Source organism: Tupaia chinensis, unplaced genomic scaffold (genome assembly GCF_000334495.1).
Source record: "Tupaia chinensis unplaced genomic scaffold, TupChi_1.0 Scaffold000247_1, whole genome shotgun sequence".
NCBI lineage: Eukaryota > Metazoa > Chordata > Mammalia > Scandentia > Tupaiidae > Tupaia > Tupaia belangeri.
Genome location: NW_006159725.1, coordinates 2344514 through 2357624, shown reverse-complemented (window position 1 = coordinate 2357624; position 13111 = coordinate 2344514).

Here is a 13111-nt window from a genome sequence, read left to right as displayed (position 1 = left end):
AGCTGGCTGAATGAAGGGATAGATGTTGGATTCTGAACTTTCTTACCTAGTACTTGTGAATTTGTTGTGTTTCATTTGATGCTATTGAAGGCCAGGATACACCTTTATTTTCTCTTTCTTTCTTTCTTTCTTTCTCTCTCTCTCTCTCTCTCTTTCTTTCTTTCTTTCTTTCTCTCTCTCTCTCTCTCTCTTTCTTTCTTTCTTTCTTTCTCTCTCTCTCTCTCTCTCTTTCTTTCTTTCTTTCTTTCTCTCTCTCTCTCTCTCTCTTTCTTTCTTTCTTTCTTTCTCTCTCTCTCTCTCTCTCTTTCTTTCTTTCTTTCTTTCTCTCTCTCTCTCTCTCTCTTTCTTTCTTTCTTTCTTTCTCTCTCTCTCTCTCTCTCTTTCTTTCTTTCTTTCTTTCTCTCTCTCTCTCTCTCTCTTTCTTTCTTTCTTTCTTTCTCTCTCTCTCTCTCTCTCTTTCTTTCTTTCTTTCTTTCTCTCTCTCTCTCTCTCTCTTTCTTTCTTTCTTTCTTTCTCTCTCTCTCTCTCTCTCTTTCTTTTGTCTTTCTTTCCTTTCTTTTTTCTTTGAGATTTTTGCTAGATGGTGCATGTGCTTGTCAGAGAGACAGAGAGAGAGAGAAAATGGCCATGCCACAATTCCTTCTCCGCTTGGAATTTTGGCCACGCAGCATGAGTTTCAAGCCTCTGGGTCCAGGACTCAAACAGTTGTCAGCTATGTGAAAGTCCAGTGCCTTAACCACTATACAACCTGAAACACCTTTCTATTAAATCCTAGAAGCTGGGTGTGTGCTTCACATTGCCTGGGTGGAATGAGTCTTTCTTAGTTCCATTTATCCAGAGGCAAAGGTGGCCCGCAAACTGAGCACTCATAGAGGTTCCAACGAAAGACCTTTATTGCCTAAAGAAGCGAGGTAGAATCTTGGCTCTTCTCCATGAAGGGGACTGTTCCTGAAAATCTGACCCAGAGACCTTCCTATTAAACCAAGATACAAATTGCATCGTTCCTTAATTCACCTGCTAAAGCCTTGTGAAGAGAACAGGTTCAGATAGAAACAACAATATAGTAAGACAGATTTCTTCCATTCTTCATGCTGCAACAACACAGAAGGAAACTTGATTTCAAGAAAACCTAAGTCTGTATTTTTTTATTATTATTTTAAGAGAGAGATTTTTGCTTTAGGACACACGTGCTTGCGGAAAGACAGGGAGATAGAAAGTAAGAAATCACCGCCCCCCTCCCTCCCCAGGGATGGCCATGCCACAATCCCTTCTCCTCCATTCTCCTCTTGAGACTTTAAGCACACACGGACATGCTCTTGGCGTGAGGTTCAGGCCGCCAGGTCCGGGACTCCAACTGCATTCGATTATGTGGGAGTCCAGTGATATAACCATTTCGCCACCTGCTGGTCCCAAGAAAACATAGTTCTTAGCATGCTTTCTTATCAACTTTTACCTATAACCCTTCCAAATCACTGTTTCATTTGTTTTGAACTGTGCAGAAATGGAAAGTGAAAAAAAAAATAAAAAGAAGAAGATAAACTGGCTAGTTAAAAGTAAAATAGCATTTAATTACAGCTAGAACCAAGCTTGCGAATTCATCAAAGAACAAAGCTCTGTGATTACACTTTAAGGTAGCATAGCACGTGACTGTCCTTTGCGTTTTTGAGTGTATTTCGTTTGTACGTTGGATTAGATGTCTGCTGAATTGTTAATCATTGTCCTGCCGAATTGTCCTTTTGGCATTGGGCATCTGGTACCGTCACGAGGTTTTCATTTTCCTTCTGTAATTTTCTTAAGCGTGTTTCGGAGTGGTGGTTCACATACGCTTTCTATTATAAAGAACACAATCCATTTATTTCTCCAGACATCTTTATTTGCTTAAAGCGAAGGATCAGATTGTCATTGTGTTGTAAGTCAGTCCTTTCCTTTCTTTTACCAGATGCAAAAACAAGCAAAAAACAAAACAAAACAAAAAACAAACAAACAAACAAACAAAAACACCTGTGGATGCTCAAATACAGTACTGAAAGAAGCAGAAATACCGCTAGTCTTATATGAACTCAGTTATTAGAGTAAGGACAACAAAATCTGTAAAGAAAAAAGAGGAAGAAAATGGAAAAAGTGTTTTTAGAGCTCTGCTTTGAGACTCTCTAATGTCCCCTTCCATTGCCCCAACCTACCCCTGCCCACTGGCGAAACCGTGTCTGTAAGCAGCTCTGGAGCTGGAAGGAACTGGAGAACAAGGCTCTCTTCCCTGGTAATCTTAAAAGGGCAAGGCAGATAAACTACCTAGAGAACCATTTTTTGCATTTCTAAAATTGTACCAGAGAAACTCTGTGATTCTGACAACTTTAATAATAAAGAATTTTCTGCATTGAAAATAAAATTCAGGGGTGGCACACGACTTCGTGGTTAAGGGAGCCAGATCCCACGTGGCCGACTGCGGTTTGAATCCCAGCCCTTGCGGTTTGAGAAACAGGCTGGGTGTGAGTGCGTGCATACCCCAAATCCCAACAGGATGGAGACATGGAGGAAAAGGGATTGCGGTGTGACCATACTCCATGGGGATGATTTCTCTCTCTCTGGTGAGCACGCATGCCCTCTGGCAATTTTTAAATATTAATTTTGCTTGGGATTGTTTTGAGGTAGGAAAAAGTGATTAGGAACAAGGCTTTCCTATATTCCTGTGCACCGAGTATGCTCCTGGAAACGCTGGAGAGACAGTTTGCCAGGAAGTCTTGGCTCTTTTCAAAGATGGCCGGCCAAGTCGTACAAGAATGAGAACAGGGTCAGGTGGCACTGAGTGGAGCGCTGTGTGTACAGCGGGGTTTCCATATAGGGAAATCTGTTTCTTGAACACCTTGGGAGATGTGTCATCCTCTCTTTTCTTTGCTACGCAGATATCTCACACAGGTACCCTGTTCTTCAAGGGTATTTTTTTTTTTTTAAGAAAATAAGAAAAATCAACACTGACCTAAAGAAGCAAAGCTTTTCATTTTCATTTTATTTTGCTCTTACATTTCAGAGTTAAGACAACATTTAAGCAGAGAAATAGAGAGAAGGGTAAAGTGAAATCAATAGCTATGCCGTGACTCTTCCCAGGAGAGAGCTGTGTTAATTGAGAATGGCTTGCTTGGCTATATGTCAAGACTGAGGAGAGAGAGCAGGAGTTGATTTTGAAACAGATTCCTCAGCCAGACTGGAAGAGACATATAAACATATCTATCTATCATGCACACATATACGTATACACATGCATGTACATACAAAAGCAGCATACAAGCAGTCTTCTAAAGTTCATTGAAACTATGTGTTATGGGGGGGTCCACAGATGGCATGGTGGTTAAAGACGCTGAACTCTTACATGGCTGACTGTGGCTCAAGTCTCAGACCTGGCAGCTTGTTTTCTCACTCTCTCTCTGGTTGAATTAAGAAATAATCATCATAATAAAATAAAGTTAAATAAAAATAATCCTTTTACAAAAGAAAATGTGTATTTATGGAAAAATTATGAATGGACTCAAACTTTCTTTAACTCCATTTTCCCATGAACTTTTTGAAGTCCCCCTCGTATGTGTGTATACACGGTGTTACACTCACATGTTTTAAAAAATATATAATAGGTCATTGAGAATGTCATGATACATTTTTACATAGAAAAATAAGTCATGACTTTTCAGATGACCTACTATGTGAGTGTGTGTGTATATATATATGTGCGTGTGTGTGTATGTAGTATACTACATATATATCTATGTAGCAAATGCACATATGCACATGTATATGCACATGTAATAAGTAAATAAGGCACAGTGCTCAATGCCCTCCACCTCTGGAAACCATAAAGCTGACTGTGGGCTTGAATCTCTGGGTAAGCCTGGAAACATGCCAGGCATGTCCACAGGTGCCTAAAATCCTGAAGAGCTGCAAGGCTGGAGAAAGGGGATGGTGGCATGAGAAGACCTTATCCAAGGTAGTTCTCTCTGTCTCTGTCTCTCTTTCTCTCTTATGCATGGATATGCTCTCTATCATTAAAAAGAAAGTAGATAAGAGTAACGTTTTTAGACAATTAGTGCTAGTAGTCAAAGATTCTTTTAGTAATATTTTATGTATATTTACCTGGGTTCATTTCACACTGTATGTATTTCTCTTAAAAGTTTCTTGACTCTGGGCCAGCAGGTGGCATGGTGATTAAAGTGCTGAATTCCCACATGACTGATTGCAGTTCGAGTCCTGTACCCGATGACTTGAAAATCACAAGAAATAAATAAAATGTTTAAACAAGAAAAGTTTCTTGACTCCTAAAGAAGAAAATTGATGTGCAAAGCCTAAAGACAAAGGAATGGAAGCCAGACTTCTGGGCCTAAGTCCAGCGGAATTGTTTTTGACCACAGGAAGTCTTCTAGGGAATGTCTCTGGGCCATTCATATAGTCACTTTCTCTAGTGATTAGAGAAATTTATAGCAGATCTGATTTCAGCAGGGGTTGCAAGAGTGAGTTGGCCTGGGGCCACCCGTCTCACTGGGCTGTGGCACCATGTGCGTTAGAAATAATGGTAGTCCCTTCCTTGACCAAGTTGGACATCAGGATTGGATGGGAGTCAAGACATTTGTGTATTGGGCCTGATCTCATCTTCTCAATGTGATCTTGAATGAGTTACCCATCCTCTCTGGACTTCAGTTTCCCTGAAAAAAAAAAAAAAAAAAAAAAAAAGAGTGAATAATTCTTGTCCCTCCTGACAACATGCTTTCTTATTGCCCAAGAATGTCTTCGTTACACTCACAGATCAGGAAATGTGTAGACAGCTAAATGGGAATCCCCTTTTCACAACTCAATCTACTATGATTAATTCCACCATGCTCAGACTCGTAATACTTTTCTTCTTTCACTTTATATATTCGGGTTCTAAACTGTTTTTCGCATCAGCTAAGATGCTCTATTTTCTAACTCTGAATTCCATCTATTTCCTAACTGTTAAGAAAATGTTCTTGTAAGCAAATGGAATCTAGGAAGAGAGAGGGACCACGCAGTTCTAGAATTCCCCTGGAAAGCACTTGAACTTGGGAACTCTAGTCCAATCCTCTCGTTTCATGGTTGAGGGAGATAACGATCTGTGAGGTGAAATGGCTTGTCCAAGGTCATTGTAACAGAACTAAGCTGAGAACTCATCTCTCTAAACTTGAAGTTCTATATTCCTTCCATTGGGTCACGTGTCTTGGGACCACTGTCCTAGAAAGAGAACCTGAAGTTCAAGTCAACAGACCAGACAAGGACATGTCATCCTTTGGTTTTCCCCAGGGTGAGATTCCAACTCTGTGCACGAAACTCAACCAGCCAGACTTCTGCCAATCTTCATGGGGACAAAAGATTCGTGGTTGCCAAAGCTTTTTTTTTTTTTTTTTGCCCCCTTTCTGTCCTATGAGACCAACCACAGAACCTGGATTCAATTGCACTCCCACTTTTCCTTGTTTATTTTGGACATGGTTACATTTGCACTTTATCTCATAGCTCTTCAATTTTATCTTCAAGTTGACTTAACGTGTATTCCACATTTGCTGAGTGTTTACCATGCGCCAGGCATTATAGAATGGGCTGGAGGGGAGGCAAGCTGTATCTCACAGTGCCTTCGCGGGATCCCTGTGCGAAGTGTCCTGAGCGGGCTCTGAAGGACCAAAGACGTCAAAGACAGCTATGCAGATTAGATGATAATTCTGCGTTTACTCACACATCACCTCCCTCATCATGGCAGAGAAGCTCATTTTATGCAATGGTATGTTCCAGAATAATCTCTGTTTCTACAAAAGAGAAGCAACATGTAGGACCTTTCTCTCACCTCTCTGCCCATCCCCTCACCAGCTCTCTAAGAAGTCTGGAAACAAAGCTGGTCTCATGATATCCTTTAATTCTTACTGCACAGTGGAAAACAAGCCAGCTGGATATGCATACGTAGATCGGTTAGCTAAAAATATTGGTCACCGATTACTTCCTTCCTGGGTACGGTTTTCATGTGAGTTTACTCTTTTTATTTAAACAGGCATTGGAGTCAGCAGATGGCATGGAGGTTAAGGTGGCTGGATCCCATATGGCCGGCCATGTGGTTTGAGTCCTGACCCAGAGGCTTGAAAATCATGTAGAGCGCATGTGTGTGTTTTTTTTGGGGGTGCCTAAAATCTCAAAAGGAAAACAGAGGAGAGGGAATTGTGGCGTGGCCACCCACTTCCAGACCCATGCAGGGAGGTGATTCCTCTATCTCTCTCTCTCTATCTATCTATCTCTCTCTCTCTGCCTGTCTCTCTCTCTGCCTGTCTCTCTCTGGCAAGTGCACATGCCCTATACTGCCGCCCAAAAAACGCGTTGACAGGTAGACCCCTAAATATTTACCAGAAGACCAAAAGCACCGATAACATTTTAAAGAGAATCTGAATACTAGCTAGTTTTTATTCTATTTTCAAAATTCTCTTCCTCATTCTTTACCTTAGAAATTTTCTCACTTTTTCAATACACTTTAAGAAATACATTCAGGACAGGAAAAGGATGGATTCAAGATTGCTCGTTGTCTCTAATCCATCGATTGGTCTGTGCTCTGCATGAAAATCCTAGAAGAGGATGAAACGTGGCCGCCCAGCAGGCGCACTTGATGGGGCAGGCAGAGTGCACGGCATTGGGAAGCCCCAGGCAGCCCTTGCCCTTGTTTCGCACACAGCGGTATCGTGCAGAGCTGAGCCAACAGATCCACAGGCCCACAGACCGACGGTCTAGCGCTGGGGTGGGTAGTCATAACATCACGCTGAATCTCTAAAGGCCTACAACTGTCCTTCCAAGGCCAGCAGGTGGCGAAGTGGTTATATTACTGGACTCCCACATGGTCACCTCCCAGTGGTTCAAGTCCTGGACCTAGCAGCTTGAAAATCATGCCTGGTGGGTGTGTGTGTGTGCCCAAAATCCCAGGAGGAGAATGATGGATTACAGTGTAGCCATTCCCCTTGAGGGGATGATTTCTTACTTTCTCTCACTGTCTCTCTCTCTCTCTCTCTCTCTCTGGTGAGCACCCATGCCCTATGGCAAAAACCTAAAAAAAAAAAAAAAGTCTTCCCAAAATGTACCTACCTCCTGTGCTGGCTTGGACGATTGCATACAGCCCACCATTCCTGACGAGCAAAGTGTCAGACCCTGGAAAGTGAGCCTGGCTCCCTGCCCCCTCGGTGTGGAATCACACATCGTTGCTCTTTGCAGTGTGGAGAGACTCTTTGAGAAGTGTCGCAAGTGCCAGCTTTCAAATCTCTGCGGTGGCAGTTTCCACCTTGACGCTTCTCCTCGGCTTCACTCTGCAGAGCCCCCTCCTGTCACTCTCGATTTGAATCTCGGCAGGAATTCTGATTCTGAGGATGCATCTCGGACCCAAAAGTTTGTCTCTGTGTTCTTTTCATTTCCTTTTTATTGACGCTGCACACGCAGCACTTTGGAAACCCATTTCGATTGTACAAATGCTCAGGTAAATTTAATCGCATCTTGTTGAAGCTCTTCCCTCTGCGCTGTCATTAGTTAATAACGGGGGAAACCAGGATCCACAGGGTGTGATGGTTATTAATGACACGTCGGGTTTACACAAGCCCACACTCTGAATGAATTCGAGGCGGTTCAGACATATTAGCTCGGTTTTCCTCACAAAGGCTGAGTTGAGAGACCTAGATTCTATTCTGGGTGCTATAACAACCTTCTTGGGAAAACTACTTAGTCATTCATTGCCTCAGTTCCCAGCTATGAAACAGGAAAAATGCTATGAGGATATTGGCTTCCCCCTCCCTTTACCCTAAACCTTGAGAGGCTAAATATTGGGTGGTCGGGAAAGTCATGACGTATCTTCTCTATATTTAACTATGCAAAAATGCAGCATGACTTTTCCAACAGCCCTATGCCTCTAACAATTTTTATCCATTGTTTCAAAAGAATGATCTTTTATTTAATTGCAGTCATTGTCATTATTTCACTTTTTATTTTTTTGAGGTTGACTAGAGCGAGACAGCGAGAAGGAAGGAAAGTGAGAAAGCCTACTGGCAGGGGCAGGATTCAAACTGTGGTCAGCCATGTGGGAGTCCAGCCACCTCAACCACCATGCCACTTGTGGCCCTGAGAATGTAAAAATCTCTAAAGACTGAAAAAGTTGGGAAGTCACGTCTTGACTTTTCAAACATTAATGAAAAGGTGAGAGATAATTTAGGAGTTTGACTAGAAACTCTGAAATCGGAATCATAATCCAGTCTCTCCCCAATGCTGGGTCACTGCTATGGTTGGCCTCTCTGCCCCTATTGGAACTGCTTAGAGGCCCAGAGATGGCGAGGGGGACATAAGAGCTCCAATCGTCAGAGGAGCATTGATCCGGTCAATGAAGGCATCTAGGAACCAGGGCAGCCGTGAAACTAGATTGCAGGTGAGATGAATTCTTGGTTTCCAAAACTTCACCCTCCTCCCACATCTTTCCCCACAACCTCCAGGCTGTGTGGAGCAGTTTCGAGAAATGTACAAATGACTCCAGACAAATCCTTGGCCTGTAGCCTTAGTTAAATATCATCTCTAGATTCTTGGCCTAGCGATCTCGATCTTTGAAAGTCCCAGGGGCAGAAAGATGCCTTTTCCTTGCCAGCCTAAACCTAATAACTGAATGGCAGGGAAACCAGACTAAAATAGAACTTGGCTTCTAGATGACACCCTTCAGCCAAGAATAAGGATTTTTCTAATAGTAGGCTCAGTTCTCTTAGTGCACAGGTAATAGGCATCTCACCTTTGACGGGGCATTGACTCTCTCTTTCTCTTTTTCTCTCAGTTTAACCATTAGAATAAAGAAGTAAGAGGAACCAGGGCCAGCAGGTGGCATGGTGGTTAAGCAGCTGGACTCCCAACATGGCAGACTGTGGTTCAAGTCCCAGATCTGGCACCTTGATTTCTCACTTTCCCTCTCTTTCTCTCAGTGTCTCTCTCTGGTCAAATTAAAAATAGTAATAATAAAAATAATTTTTTTTTTAAAAAAAAGAAGTGGTAGCCCTTGTTACCATCTTCCTAGAGCCCAGAGGCTATGGAAATATTCATCCTACAAATTGGTAGACTGAGGGTCCAATGTAATAATGGAGCATAGATTGACTTCCAGAGATCTTCCAAAAGCTGGACCCATCACATAACCACTAGCCTTTCTATACAGGTAGGTTGGGAGCCAGGAAAAGTCCCCTGAAACTCACCCAATGAGGCGTGAAGAGGTGACAGGATGATTTTATATTGGGTTGTCATAAAAAGTCACGATACATTTGTACATACATTTTACAGCAGGTGGCATGCTGGTTAAAGGCGCTGGATTCCCACATGACCAACCACAGTTTTAGTCCCAGACCTGGCGGCTTGCTTTTTCTCTTTTCTTCTCTCTCTCTCTCTCTCTCTCTCTATCTCTCTCTCTGTCTGTCTCTGGTCAAATTAAAAAGTAATAATAACAGATGGAATTACATAAATAATTTTTGAGAGGTTTTTGCTATAGGGTGCTTGCGTTCACTAGAAAGACAGAGAGAGACAGAGAGACAGAAAGGGAGAAATCACCCCCCAGGGGGGATGGTCATGCCACAATCCCTTCTCCATTTTCCTCTCGGGATCTTGGGCATGCACACACACGCACCTGGCGAGAGTTTGAAGCCACCGGGTCCAGGACGCAAACCGCGGTCGACTACAAGGGAGTCCAGTGACATAGCTATTACGCTAACTGCTGGTCCCCATAAATAATTATTTTGAAAATAAAAAAAATGCAACTATTTAGTCAGACATTGCTTTGCCTGACTCTTGTGGCTGGTGTGGATTTGGGGTATAAAATCTGCCAGATGAGTTCTTTGGAGGCCTCTGAAGCTATGGATCACTTGTACCAAACACTGCTCCCAGTAAACTCAAAGGCTCGTTGCTTGGAGGAAAGAGCTTTGCTAGCCAGATGGTACTAAAGCATCCTCTTCCTTATCTTCCTATGAAGAGCACCAAGGGGTACTTTGTCGATCAGCGAGAGACTTGCTGCAGGAATTGAGATAGTCTACGTTTTAAGTCTAATTAGAGTCGAATTGCTGTGGTCATCCCTCCAGCTTTGCCTTGGAAAATGTCACCAGTCTCCAAAGGATGTATCTCTAGGAATTATTTTCTGGGTTGATGTAATGAAAAGGATCCTGGGGTCCAGCTGGTGGCCTAGTGGTGATGCAACGGGAGCCACACGGGGAGGGTCCTGGTTCATATCCCAGGATCTCTCTGAGTACACTGGGTACACGCATGCATCTGCCATTAGGCTGTCTGAGACTGGGGTGGGTTGGGGAATGAGGACCTGTTAGGGGTGCCTGTGTCTCTCTGTCTCTCTTTCTCTCTCTCACTCATGAAAGTAATTAATTCATTCATTGAAAGAAAAATTAGCCTAGCCTAGCAAAGATAATAACTGATTTGTAAACAAATTCACTGGGGTCAAAACTAAATGTAGGGGCCAGCAAGTGGCATGGTGGCTAAGGTACTAGACTCCCAGATGGCCGACTACAGTTCACGTCCCTGACCTGGTGTATAACTTTCTCACTTTCTCTCTCTCTCCTCTGGCAAGTGACATGCCCTATGGCATATTACAAAAAAATAATTAAAAATCTCTCTCTCTCTCTCTCTCTTCTCTGGCGAGTGACATGCCCTATGGCATATTACAAAATAATAAATAATTTTAAAAAAAAAAGCTAAATGTATACAGTGAACGCCACCCTATGTCCCTTGCCCACCTTGGCTCAGAGGACAGCTAAGCTAGAAGCTAGCCTGTAAATACTTAACTATTCTTGCCCTAGGCACAGTAAGGAATCGCCTGACTTTTCTTCAGAATACGTGTTATGAAACCCCGAGCCATTTAGGTCAGATGGTCATGAACCATTTCTAGCTTCTCAGCCTCTTTTTTCAGAAACGAGGGCATCTGAGCACGGCTGCTTGTCTCACCTCTGGACTTGGCCACGCACCTTGAAGGGTGGGAGATGTCCCTCCCTGTTGGGAGCCAGAATAGTCCTGCACAGCCTCGTCACCCCAAACACTCTTTTGCTTGACATGGCCTCTCCTGAATGCACACCTTGGTGAGAATTCAGACAGAGTTAGGAATAGCAGGACTTCGGAACTTACAAGATGAGCTAAACAAACTGCTTTCCTAGTTTTCAGAAACACACATAAGCAGGGCTACAAAGGGACCTTCGCTAGAGTATAGTGTTAGAAAATAAGGCTGTAATTTGCCACTTCTTTTTAATTTGGTAAAGAATTACTTATTTTATTTTATTTATTTATTATTATTATTTAATTGACCAGAAGAGACTGAGAAAGAGAGAGGGAAAAGAAGAAAGCAAGCCTCCAGGTCCAGGTCTTGAACCACAGTCGGCCCTATGGGAGTCCAGTGCCTTAACCACCATGTCACTACTGGCCCTACCAGCTCGTTCTTTCTTTTTGGAGAAATTTTTGCTATAGGGCATGTGTATTCACTGGAGAGACAGAGAGACAGAGATAAAAGGCAAGAAATCATCCCCTAGGGGGGATGGCCACACCACAATCCCCTCTCCTCTATTCACCTCTCAGGATTTGGGGCATGCACGCACAGTTCCTGGAGTGAGTTTCAAACCATTGGATCCAGGACTCAAACTGCAGTTGACCACGTGGGAGTCCAATGCCTTAACCACTATGCTCCCTGCTGGTCCCCCTACCATTTCCTAAATACTACTTCTTCTACAAAGTTTTCTTTATTTTTATTCATGATAGTGTATACATGGGGGAGAGAGAGAGAAGCACACGCAACAGGTCTTGTCTTGCCTCATTACCCTTTTCCCAGCCCTCCTGGGGGTGTCCATGCAGCTCCCAGCATGTGTTCAGGCTAACCTAGGGCTCGAAACCACCATTCACCATGTGGCTTCCAGCCTTACACGTCGCTATCCACTGTGCCTCTAGTTTAGCCTACATGCGACTTTGAAGTGGCATTTTACTAAGCATTTTTTTTTCTGAGAGTTATTTAGAGATGAACTCTCCTCTTTCAAAAAGTTATGATCCAAACCATAGTAGCATAAAAATTTTTCCGGGAACTACTTGGCAAGCCCCCACTTGGTGCCCAGGGAGCCTGGCGCAGCCTGTCACGACCTCAGCATTCGGGGATGGGGACACCACGTGTAAGTGACAGCAGAGGCATAGCCTCATCTCTCTCTTTAAACATAGGAGATTGTGCCGCCCAGCACAGGGTCTGCCTATAGCTAAAGGACTCAATGACTACATATTGAATAAAATGAGCAAAACGAGAGAACGAATAAATGCTAAGGTGAATTAGGTATAGGTTTCTATGGAAAATGCATAGGAGGAGAAATATCCAGTCTGAGGAGAGGCAAGAGCCAAAGAGTACAGTGATACAAAAGAAAGACCAGGCTAATGGAGTCAGACCTGGGTTCGAATCCTAGCAGTGCTGCTCACAGACTAAGTAATTCTAACTCTTTCTAACCTCATTCCCTGCATCTGTAAAATATTGATGGTGCCTTTAAATACTGTTTTGAGTACTCAGTGGGATACTCTAGTGGGGTACATCTGTGCCTGGCCAATAGAAGACCCTCCCTGGCAGCCATGAGAGGAGTCACCGAAAACAGAATGGCAACATGTGAGCAATAAATAGCTAAGTAGTAAGTTAAGGGTACCTGTCTAATTTTATTTTGATTTTTTTAATTTGCTAAAGGTTGTGTGCACTCACCAGAAAAAGAGCGAGACAGACACCGAAGGAGAGGGAGAAATCACCCCTTTCCTCATGGAAATGGCCATACCACAATCCCTTCTCTATTCTCCTCCCGATTTCGGCCGCTCATGCGCATGCTCCCAATGTGTTTTTCAAGCCACAGGGTAGGAGATTCCGCTACACGGCCGGCCATGTGGGATCCAGCTGCCTGAACCCCGAGCCTCCATGCCATCTGCTGGCCAGACTTCAGCTCTGTTGAGGTGAGCTTTAAGGAACGGCCTCGAGAAGAATTGCACTGTACGACATGTTTAATGTAGCAGTGGGGAGGGACAGGGGGTTTGGTTTTCAGTCCACAACAGAAGACAGAACAGGGCCTAAAAAAAAAAA